This window comes from Polistes fuscatus, unplaced genomic scaffold (assembly GCF_010416935.1).
Source record: "Polistes fuscatus isolate 324 unplaced genomic scaffold, CU_Pfus_HIC Scaffold5, whole genome shotgun sequence".
NCBI lineage: Eukaryota > Metazoa > Arthropoda > Insecta > Hymenoptera > Vespidae > Polistes > Polistes fuscatus.
This window is the reverse complement of record NW_025113129.1, coordinates 4,655,890-4,669,004: the sequence shown is the minus strand read 5'-3', so window position 1 is coordinate 4,669,004 and position 13,115 is coordinate 4,655,890. Positions and strand designations below refer to the sequence as shown.

The 13,115-nt window shown below is 31.6% G+C and overlaps 1 long non-coding RNA gene across 1 annotated transcript; it reads left to right on the top strand.

Moving 5' to 3' along the window:
* The first annotated feature begins 8,488 nt into the window (after window positions 1-8,488).
* Window positions 8,489-8,693, top strand: LOC122522390. Its single transcript, XR_006305045.1, has 2 exons — window positions 8,489-8,522; window positions 8,620-8,693. It is a non-coding gene; the product is annotated as an uncharacterized LOC122522390 (long non-coding RNA).
* Window positions 8,694-13,115: the final 4,422 nt, after the last annotated feature.

Below are 13,115 nucleotides of genomic sequence, written 5' to 3'. Positions count from 1 at the left end.
AAATATCAGATACTTCAAATCCGCAGCATTCAAATAACGTAAACAATAATAACAGCTCAAGTCTACAGATTCTATAAGTAGACTAGAAAAACTCATCGAAAAACAAAGTGAACTAATAAATAAACAAATCGAACAATCAAACAATCTCATTTCATTATTAACGGTAATAGTAAGTAAGCTGTCGTGTACTAATAAATAATGAAGACATTACGCATTGCTCTTTGGAACGCTAATGGCCTAATGAAACGTAAATTGAGCTGGAAGCATTTTTAAAATTATATGACATACAAATTATATTAATATCGGAGACACACTTTACGGTTAAAAATTATTTTAAAATCTTCGGTTATAAGATGTACTCCACGAATCATCCAAGTGGAAGGGCACATGGTGGTACGGCGATTCTAGTTAAATCTAACATAAGACATTACGAGCTTGCGCCATATAAACAAGATCATCTTCAGGCAACAAGTGTCATGATATATGACTGGCATTGCCCAATAGCTTTCTCAGCAGTGTACAGTCCTCCTAGACATACTATCAAAAAAAAAGGTTTTGATAATTTCTTCGAAAGTCTAGGCTCTAGATTCTTAGCCGGAGGTGACTTTAAAAAAGCACTCTCAAAAAGTATCAAAACTAATAGATTATGTTGCATTAGTTCAGGTGAGCCTACCTACTGGCCAACTGATGTAAATAAAATCCCTGACTTGCTTGATTTTTTATCGCTAAAAATCTATCTCCTCGATATATACAGGTCTGCTCTTCATTTGACCTTTCTTCCGATCACACTCCAATCATAGCAACAATAAATACAACTATTATCGACAAAAAGCCACCAATCTCCTTATACAATAGACTAACAAATTGGGATTTCTTCCGCGAAACATTCAATAATACTGTTGATACCACTTTACCATTGAAAACAACTGATGATGTGGATCATGCAGTAAACCATTTAACGCACAACATAATAAATGCAGTTCGAGCCTCTACACCTTCTCTGGAGTATATTTCTGGTCATGACTATCCTGCATATATTTTAAATAAAATTGTAGAAAAACGTAAGTTGCGTAGAAATTGGCACAATAGTAGATCTCCTGAGGACAAACGTAAACTTAATAAAGCTACCAAAGTGTTAAAAAAAATACTGCAGAACTTTAAAAATGAAGGTCTTCAAAGTTACCTTCAGAACTTAACTCCTACTGCAGACTCTAACTATTCACTCTGGAAAGCAACAAGGCGTTTTACTCGTCCAATTCAAGACATTCCACCTATCCGTCAGTCCCAGGGTGAATGGGCAAGAAAACCAATAGATAAAGCCAATCTCTTCGCCTCCTACCTGGCAGATGTATTCAAACCATCTTCACCTTCAGTACCTGCAGAAGATGAAGACGTCTGGACATTTATGCACTCACCTTTCCAATTATCTCCACAAATAAAACCGTTTACCTCAATGGAAGTCAAAGCAACAATTGCATCACACGTCAATCCGAAAAAAGCACCTGGCCTCGACTTAATCAACGGAAAGATGACAAAGAATTACCAAAAAAAGGAATAGCGTATATTACCTCACTATTCAACGCCATTTTACGCCTAGGCTACTATCCTACTTCATGGAAAGTAGCAGTGATTACACTCATTCACAAGCCAGGTAAACCACCTCACGACGTTACGTCATACCGACCAATCAGTCTCTTATCCTCTTTATCTAAGCTATTTGAAAAAATGTTCACTAATCGCCTACTAAATGTCTTGGATGTCCCTACTCTTCCCGACCATCAGTTCGGGTTTCGGAAATACCATTCAACAATTGAACAGGTCCATAGAATAACTCGTCAACTATCGCAAGATCTTGAAAAGAAAAAATACTGCTCCGCAGTATTCATGGACATAAGGCAAGCTTTCGACAAAGTCTGGCACACCGGACTACTTTATAAACTTAAGAAAATATTTCCATATCCTTTTTTCCTGATCCTTAAATCCTACCTTACAGATAGAAAATTCATGGTTAAATATCAAAACCAATTCACTTCAGCTTATCCAATCTTGTCCGGTGTTCCACAAGGCAGCGTACTTGGGCCCATACTGTACACAATTTACACGGCAGATCTACCTACCTCGGAAGGGATAACTACTGCTACATTTGCAGACGATACAGCTTGCTAGCATCTGAGAGTGATCCACGAAACGCGACTGATATTCTCCAACGTCATCTGCACTTACTAGAAAAATGGTGTCAGAAATGGCGAATCAATATCAACGAAAGTAAATCAGCTCATATAACCTTCACATTGCGCAGAGGCACGTGTCCCCCTGTGGTCATTAATGGGGTAAATATTCCTGTTAGAGACTCGATCAAATATTTAGGTATTATCCTAGACAAAAGGCTGACATGGAAGCAACATATACAAACCAAAGTAAAACACCTCAAAGAACGAGTAAGAAAAATTTATTGGCTGTTTGGTAGATCGTCTAAGTTAGATTTGGAAAAAAAGCTCGCTATCTATAAAGCTATTCTAAAACCCATATGGACTTACGGAATCCAACTATGGGGAACTGCGAGTAACTCCAATATAGAGATTTTACAGAGGTTCCAATCAAAAACTCTACGAAACATCTGCAATGCCCCATGGTACGTTACAAACGAAAGAATTCATCAAGATTTAAGAATATCTACAATAAAAGAAGAAATTGTTAGCTTCAGTGAACGCTACAACTCCCGTTTAGCCAAACATCCCAACCCTTTAGCAAAAAATTTACTGGAAGCAAATGAACTAGTACGAAGACTAAAAAGGTTCTACCCTTCTGACCTTAAAACAAGATTTGAATGATTTAAAACATAGTAATATTATTTGAGTCTAATGTATTATATCTACACTCACCATTGTAAATCTTATTTATTTACATTTCATGTTATTACATCACGCCAGCCTAAAGTACTTATAATTCTCGTCGAGAATTGATTGTATGTTCTGTAATGAATAAAAAAAAAAAAAAAAAAAAAAAACAGGAGAAAGGAGCTTTCAAAAGAATGAAGCAAGAAATTTTCAAAAAATAAATTCTACACTTATTACAAATTATATATATTATATATATATATTATTTTCGTTATAAATATGTAATTTTCAAAATTTCATATAATCAAGTATCAATAAAAGAAATATTTAACCTACTTTTAAGATGAAGAAGAGTCAATCTCTTGTGGATTCAGAAAAGGATGGTACGTCTAACTTATATTCCGTGTTTCTAGACTACAATATGCATTTCCCTCGATTAATTATCAATCATTTAAAGTATATCACATATTTTAATGTACTTTACTAATATTTTGGATTGTTTCTATTAAAATACATTTGTTTTAACGCTCCTGTCCGATGATGAATTGCAGTTTTTTTTGAATATTTTCATCTAATAAAATATTAGATCAAAATTGTTTAATATTTCAAGTATATTAATGAATAATGTAATTTTTAAGTAAATGTGTACTATGTGTTAATCTTTCTTTACTAAAGTAATTAATTGATTTAATTACTAGAAAACAAATAAAATTTTGGTAACTACTAGTAGTGTGTAATAATGCTAAAATATTATTTAGAATACAGAAATGAATTTTAAGAGGAAAAATGTGGTAGTTTCGATAGAACGAAAAGTCGAAAAATTACGAAGAATAAATTTAGGCGATTTCGTAAAGTTATTTTCTATGGGTTTTGTAGGAGAACCTACCGTAAAGCGATGGAAGAAAATGGTGGGGAGGGACAAAGATCATGTGCGTTGAATCCACATGCGACTGAAGTGGAACTTATATTTTTGAAATGAAAACTTCTTTAGAATTGTTGTGATTTGAAACCGATTAAAACGCAGTCGTTGCAACGAAAATGACTTACCGGTATTAAAAAGAGACAAACATATACATCCGTAGAATTAAGCCTGCGAGAGAAAGAGATAGAATACAGTATACTGTGTTTCTAGTTATCGCGGTCTCCGTTTTGTGCGGTGCTTCGTAACCACCCTACTTTTTTCTACTAAGCGTTGTACATATGTGTGCTTGTGTGTGCTTTCAATTGCCGACCGAAGAGATATAAAAGGCGTCGTATATAGAATACAGAATGTATATATTGCACTGCTTTATACTTATTTTGCTAGTCCGATCGTCCACGTTGTTTGTGTGTACGTGTTTATGTGTTTTTTTATATTGCTAATCTTATTGAATTGTAAGATTTTATTCAAAGTATTATATATAAACGATTTATCCATATAAATATAATTATTTATAGGTATCAAACAAGTAAACGGTTTAATATAGTTTTCTTTTCTCGTGCAAATTTATCAAATATATAGATACAAATTGAACGTTATTGAAATATGCGTGAATCTGGTAAGAATAATCATGGAAAGAAGGAAAGACCAATAAAGAAAGAAAGATTTGAGTTCTGAGAATGAGTATAAAGAAAGGTACTCTTTATGAAAATAAAGAGTAAAAAGGGTAAAAAATGGCTATATCTTAGAATCTAGGCATTTAATCGAAAAAAGTTTTAAACAAAAGTTGTAGAGAATGAAAAAAATACATAAAAAATGTTCTATGGTTTGTATCTTCGTATTTGCAAAAATAAGCGGGAAATATTGGAAAAAAGATGGAAAAATAATTTTAAGAATGGAAAAGCAAGTCTTTACCCTCCGTCGGTTTTTGTGCGCGTGCGAGCGTCGGTGAGTACTAAACACAAACGAACGATCTTGAATGCGAGTGCGAGTGAGAGAAGAAACCGATATTTCTCCCTTTCTATTTGTTTAGGCGATAGCGAGTATATTTTTTTTCCTGGCCATCGATAGTTGAGCGATCTGTATACGAGTGCGAGTAAGACAAGAAACCGATATTTCTCTTTTTATATTTTTTCTTTCGGTAGCGAGAATTTTTCGTTTTAGCCATCGAGTTTCGAGCGTTCTTTATATCTATATATCGGCGTATAAGCGCATCGATCTTATTGTTAAATCGAATCTTGATGCGTATGGCACGCCGTTTTTTTATTTTTTGTCAAAAATAGTGAACTATGAATAAAAGGAAAACAATAATTTATTTTAACAGAAACTATTATTATTTAGTCGAGAGTAAAAATAATGAATTATTTTATGTCTCGACACATAAAATTAATTAGTATAATTAATTGATATAAATTTTTTTCCTCAACAAGATTTTATTTGTATATCATATTGAATACGTATTCTTTTTAAGACGAAACTTAAAATTTAAATATTTTTCCTAATAAATTATTTATTTTATAAAATTTTAAATTATTGGTCTTTTGTTTTGTAAAAATTTATTTGTGTATTAAATTGAATACATAGTGTAGTAGTGTAGTGGCTACAGGGACTACAGTGTGTGTGTCTGTGTTTTTCACATAGTCGATACCTATATCTTATCTTGACATCGCTAACAGGTATTTTTAACTTTCTTTCTTTCTTTTTCTCTTCGTTCTTTTTCTTTGCTTTCTTTTTCTCTTCGTTTTTTTTTCTTTGCTTTCTTATTTCTTTTTTCGTTATTGTGAAGTAAGCTAAATTAATTTTTTTTTCTATTTTTTCAATAGTATTTTATAATCATTTTATGGGAAATATAATTTTAAAAAAATGCATTTGTATTATCGGAAGTGCGAATTTATTTTTGGCTAACGATATAAATTTTATTAAGAAAAATTTATTAAGAAAGAAAAAAAGCTGGTGTGTGTATTTATATACGCACGTACGAAGTTATACTTCTTTTGCGTACCAAAACGAATATAGCATCAAAAACCTAAAAAATATCTTCAAAAAATAAGTATAATCTTATTTATTTATACATGAGGAAGAAGAAGGGTTTAATTAAAATAAGAAATAAAATAAGAAATAAGAAATAAACAAAAATTCATCAATTAATAAACTTTGAGGTAAATTTTCTTCGCCAGGTGCAATACATAAATATTGTTTTTCATCCCACATTAATGTCTGTTGATACGCAGTAAGACTCTCTTCTAAAGGAATGTGTTCGCTGACATCATTTTGTTCAACTTTGTCGTGAATTTGATTATCATTAAAAAATGAATCATCAATTTTAATATCGCACATTCTATACAATCGAGAAGGTATTAAAATTTGTAGCTAAGCTTTAATTGTACGCTTGTTAACAATGCCATCTAAGGAACTAGATCTGTGAATTTTCTTACGTTTAATATGTACATTTATACAATAATCGTCATCAATATTTCTTTGAAGAGATTTGACCATTGTATTAACTGAAACAGGCACGTTAATTACTTGACCATAAATGGCGTATTTACCATTCACATGTCTCAGACGTCTGATCTGCATAAAAGAAATACGAGGCGAAATTAATCTTTCAGAAACTTAATCTAAAGGTGGTAGATGCTGAGGTACATCTGGATATTTAAAGCTGTTATGTGTTATATTAAAGGAATATTCTTCTTGTTTAAAGCTTGTATGCATGAATTGAAAAGCTTTGTATTTTCCATAGGTACATTAGGTATAATTTGTGTTAGAATATCCTTATGTTCATTAGATGGCTCTTTCAAATCCTTTTTAAACCACAATCTGTCACATACTGAGCATGGATGTACAAATGAATTACCCAAGAATTTTATTTTACATTCCTTATGAGCTCGTTTAAATTGATGATAATTGTTATATGGTAAAGAAGGATCTAAATCCATATCAATTTGCTCGCCAGTGGAATGATTAATTACTAACTGGTCTGAAGAGTTAGAATAAATAGAGGGTACATCTGATTGAGGTAATTCCTGATCCATGATTGTGTCTTGGTTTAACGAATTGCGTTTTTCATCCGGTACGATGTCTTGATTAGACATTACATGTATAATCGAAGCATCAGCTAAATATTGATTATTTCGTGCTTGAGATCGTGAACTTTGCTCCATGTTTGTTAATGTAATGTTTTTTAATGTTATACGATGATGACACGGCATAGAAGAATTTTCCATATGCACATCAACTTGCACAGTAATATAGTTGTGATAGTCATCTTTTGCAGTAGACAAATCTTGAAGAAGTAAAATAAAAAATAAAGACCAAATTCCCAAACGTACCAAAAGAAGTATAAGTTCAAAAATAATAATTAGCAGTACTATTAGTTATTGCTGTGAATTTTAAATTGTATAAATTTGTACTGGTAATCATAGGCTGAGCCAATGGTTCAGAAGTCACTAGTAAATTCGAAGTCGATGGGGCACATAAAGTTCCATTCGCAGACAATTGGATTTCCTGAAGAAATAAATGTAAAATAAATGTTAAATAAAATAAATGTAAGTAACTTCAAATAACTTCAAAACATAAAGACCAAACAAAAAAAATAAATAATTAGCAATAATATTAGTTATTGCTTTGACATTTAAATTATTTAAATTTATACCAGTAATCACAGGCTTAACTAATGTCTCCTCCGTAAAGAGTCTATGTGAATTATTATGCGAATAAAATGCAGTTGCAGTTACAAGGAATAATCCATACCAGAATCTGTTAAAAAAGGTAAACATTAAATAATTCTAATGAAAAATAATTATTTATAGCATTATTAAACTTATTATTTCTTCATAGGTTTTCAATTACTTTACTGGAAGAGAAAGCGTATAACTTTCAACAACAATGAGAAGAAGCTGACAACACTGCAATCATGAAAGATTTTGGAAGATATTATTGCTTATTAACTTGCAAGAAAATATTGTAGACTTGCATCATCTAATGTCTTCTTCATAGAGATTCCATTTAAATTCTTATGCCAATAGAATGTAGCTGCAGTTACAAGGAACAAACAAGACATGTATCTGTTAAAAGGTAAAAATAAAAATTTTGCTTCTGAAAAGAACAAAAATTATAATTTTCTTGAAAAATATTTATTTATAGCAATAATAAACTTATTCTTTCTTCATAGGTTTTCAATAATTTTACTGGAAAAGAGAGCATATAACTTTCCACAACGATAAGAAAAAGCTGACAACACTGCAATCATGATAGATTTTGGAAGATACCGCCTTCTTTTTACGTATAATGGGAGAAAACCAAATCTATTAATATTCTATCAAAGGAAGTGAAGAAAGAATACATGTTATTTATTATAATTTTGAAGATCTAATAGCAAATATATTAAGGAAATCTGTACATGTGGGATGCGAGCACCTCCAAGCCAAACACTTAAGTAGGCATTCGTGGGGAGATTGGACGGTGGGCCCTGGATAGATCAATGGTTAAAGAGCAGTCGCCCGGAAAGCGGAAGATCCGGGTTCGAGTCCCGGTCCAGTCTGTCCAACGGCCCAATTTTTTCTCGAATCCTACATACATGTGCATAATGTTTCTCCAAGCGTCATATCAGGTATTGAAAGATATTATTGCTTATTAATTTGCAAGAAAATATTGTAGACTTGCATCATCTAATGTCTTCTTCATAGAGATTCCATTTAAATTCTTATGCCAATAGAATGTAGCTGCAGTTACAAGGAACAAGCAAGACATGTGTCTGTTAAAAGGTAAAAATAAAAATTTTTCTTCTGAAAAAAACAAATATTATAATTTTCTTGAAAAATATTTATTTACAGCAATAATAAAATTATTCTTTCTTCATAGGTTTTCAATTATTTTACTGCAAGAGAGAGCATATAACTTTCCACAACGATAAAAAGAAGCTGACAACACTGCAATCATGAAAGATTTTGGAAGACAGTCTTCTTTTTACCACACTGCAAAGAAACCATGTGCATTTATTTTCTATTGAAAAAATTAAAGAAGGACTGCATCCTAGTTATTACAAATTTAAAATATAAATAGGAAATGTATTATATTGGGAGATTCTTTAATTCAGAGGTTTCATGTGAATTATTATGCGTATAGAATGCATTTACAGTGACAAAAAATAATTTAAACAAGAATCTATTAATAGGTAAAAATAGAAATATTGTTTAAGAAAAGAGAGAGAGAAACAAATATTATATTAATGTTAAAAATTATTTATTTAAAACATTGTAAAATTTATTTTTATTGCAATAACTTTCATTCTTTTTACAAGAAGAGATTGCATAATCTTTATTTTATTACCGAGAATTGAAGTGAGTATACCCACATGAAAAAAATGATAGCACAAGCATACCAATTAACTGCGAATGAAATTTTATGTACTCCATCAACTTCGAATTTACTAATGACTTCTGCACCATCGCCTCAGCCTGTGATTATTGGTACAAAAATTGTTATGAATTTAGCGGATAGCAACTATCATCAATTTGATACTTTCCATTATCAAAGTCAGTGCTCACTCCGATGAACTGCTGATTGATTCAATTATACAAAAATTTCAAATTTTAATGTTGAGGAAAACTTAGTTATATGATTATGAGTCCTTTAGTATACCAAATTGCAATTGTTTAATTCAATACAAACGATTAAATGTTTCAGCTGGAGGTATTGTAATCTATCACAATGCGAATGATATAACTAACATTGTGACCACTACCATTGACATGACTGTGAGGGTTCTGTAACATTTCAACCAACGACGTTTCAACTGCGACTGTTAAACCGACGATTTTTCAACCGAGTGATAGTTCAACTGACGACTTTTTAACTGCGACTATTCAACCTTATGACAATTAGGATGGGATTAAGAATAATTACTTCTTTGGCAGTGGAACACAATAAATTGAACAATTACTGATATTTTATTTTAATCTCGGTATTATCAATAATAACTGAAAAATTAATGGATAAAAAAATTATAATGACAATACAGCAGCAATATAATGAAGAAACTGTAACTTTTTAGCTAGATCATAATCAGTTACAATATTTTGAAGCCGTAAATCAACGTCCACGTAAATCCTCTTCTTTTTAGCAGCAACCGTCATCCTAGTATTCATTTGCACTAATAAACATTCAGTAATGGACTGCTCACACTTCAGGACACTAATATACTTGGACAATGATGCATGATTAACACGAACTTTACCGTTAAATGAGTTGTGCCAACCCTCGAGTGAATTGTTTGTCCTCATTAGGTCTTGAAGTACAACATCATGACAATTCCATAGCCTAAACGAAAAATATAGCTTTAATCGTCGCTTACCGCTATGTGAAGGAACACCAATCCACGTAACTAAAGTAACTAACTAAAGGCTTCAAAACCACTTCATTTTCTTCAAAATATTTACACCGGACCAGTTCATCAAACGCAGCACATACATCATGTTTAGGCACAAAAGCAATAGCCATTAACATCTGCACATTCAGAGCAAACCTAACATCGTTATTGTACTGTTTTTACAACCATAAACTTTGCACTTGACGGAAAACTCATTGCGAAAAATGGAAAAAACATCCAGATACATCAGCACCGAGGGAACACAGTCCAAATGCATTAATAAATACAGACTAAAAATCAACCATCATTCGTTTTACATTACCACCTGGTAAATGATCCTTCAACACAAATAAAACTTTGAAATACGTGTCTTCATTTTTATTTGGCATCAACACATATACTAAAGAGAGAGATTTACCATTTACAAAGCCATGAACTGTGTATAACTGCTTGAAAATTGACGGAACCGAAGAAAAAGTTCCATCGCTAGCCCATTCCTGAGACTCAGCCAAAGCATTTAAATTCTCTTGAGTTGCGAAAATTAAAAAACGATTTCGGTTATCGCCGCTGTCGTGCAATAGCAATTTATGCCCTTTACCAGTAACAGTCAACTACTAAGGAATAACAAAATCTTTGCGTGATTGGGGTTTTTCCACAGCTTCCACATTGACTTTACGAGCACGTTGAACATCACGAGTGAGAGAAGCCATTTTCGGCAGCCTCGCTATTATAGGCGATGACACAGTAGCAAGTGCTGACCCAATAATAGCTCCAGAATTGCCATCAGATTTATCAGCACGCTTTTTTAGTTTATTTAATACGACTCTAGCACCCATGGATGATGCATCGGCGGCATAATTGTGTTCAGAAGCATCATCGAGTACATTGCCTAAAATCGCATAAAAATATAAATATAGCTAATGTTAATAAAAAATAATAAATGTGAATATATTATATTTTACCATTAAGATTTTCAGTATCAGTATGTACTATTGCAGGACAAAGTAGCGTTGAGTGATATGAAACACACCTCCATGTATTATTGTCTTTGTTTATAGTTTTCTTGTTATATAAATAACCTTTATTTCCATGCACAACAATTGGAGGGGCATATATGAGTATAAGGGAGGGAGGATAAGTTACTAAGGATTTTAAGTGAAGATTTTAATGTTATTTTCAACTCAGAAAATTCTGATTTACTCAACTTTTTACGTGAAGATTTAAATCTTTCAATAAATAATGACTAAGCAGTTTCTATAATACAACATAATATGGTGGCACTACAACTAATGCTGTATTTATACGACATTTAGGTAATGTTTCTACTAGACAATTTGTATCATATTTTAGCTACATTAAGCCTCTTGTAACTCACATGCCTATTGTATCACAACCGAATTTCAAAGATTCAGCATCCATGCTTTCAATTTTCTGTGGCAAAGCAGCTTCCAAAGTAAGCGGACCGAGGTTCTGTAAAAGCTTACGAGAGACCTCAATAAAGAATTTTTGAAAAAATCATGCGACCAATAATTAGATGCAAATAATTAGATACACTACGATAAGTTTATGCAACAACTATTGTTTTACGTTTATGTGATCTTTTTGTCATTATTTTATATGAATGTATTTGTAACGAAATATTTCATTATTTTGACATACGACGAAAGAATGTTTAATAATAAAAAAAAATTAATAATAAATTCAGAAAACGAGAAACGCTTAACTAGAAATAACTTGCACGTAAAACATTGACCACGTTGTAGAAGAGGTTACACGTACAACGTATTATTATTATTATATACAGATTGCGGTATAAACACGAGCACCGAACCTTTGACCTCACAATTGCTCGGACTAAATATACTTACTCCAATCGTAATGGTGAAGCACCTTTCTAATTGCTTTTTTGATTTTTTATTCGGTCGTACAACGAACTTTTGATAAAATAAATAAAAGTACAAAAAGAACAAACGAAGAGGAAGATACAATAAAGAATAATCAAAGAATTAAAATGTGAAAGCGAAAATAAATTAAACGAATACTTCACCTTTTGATTTGTAGAATTCGTAAAAAAAATTAAGCTGCTTGATTTCTTCTACGGAAGCTTCCATATTCCGCTTTCGCCTTTGGTTAATTTCTCCAAAAATATGTATTTTAATTTGCATGGAAGTTTTCAATCTTACAGATTTATTATATTTTTAATTTATTTTAATAAAATAAATCCGTTGATATTTGAACCGTTAACGCTAAATGTGAATTTAAAAATTTTCATTATCCTTACGTTTTTATTATTACTACAAACGGCTCTATATAAGTGTAAATAGTTCATTGTGTTAAGTACAAGCGACAAAAGTGCTAATAAATGGAATCATTTTATTCGCGGAACAATTAATATGCGGATATAAAAGTACGTATGTTTGTATACGTGCGTATGGCTTCCACTCTAGAGACGAAGCCTTTATGTACAAACGCGAACGACTTAGCGGACTATGTGAAATTTGTATAGGGTATTTGCTCGGTGCTAGTAATTGGAATTGCCACGAGGAAACTTTGATTCTCGAATATTATTATCAAAAAGCATTGCGATTTTCATATTTACAATATAAATTTTATAATACAATTACATATCACCGGTAAACACACACAACACACACAAATATGTAAATATAAAAGTATATTCTTCAATCTGTTGATTCATTTAATTGTAAGTATTAATGTTATGCGTGCATGATTTATTAAATCTTTAATCTAACTACAATTTATTTCCATTCAAACAATAACCGATCAAATGATCGATCTTTTAATAATATTTATATTTTTTTTTATAATCGAATGCAAATAATAAATCATATTTAGCTTATACATTAAATAATATAATTTATAGGTAGTAGAGTTATATAATATTTGTAGCTGTAATTGCAAATGAAAGTTCTTCTTCTTCTTCTTCATTTTTTAATTTAGGCAAGTTGCCTGTTTCGTAACGACGTTT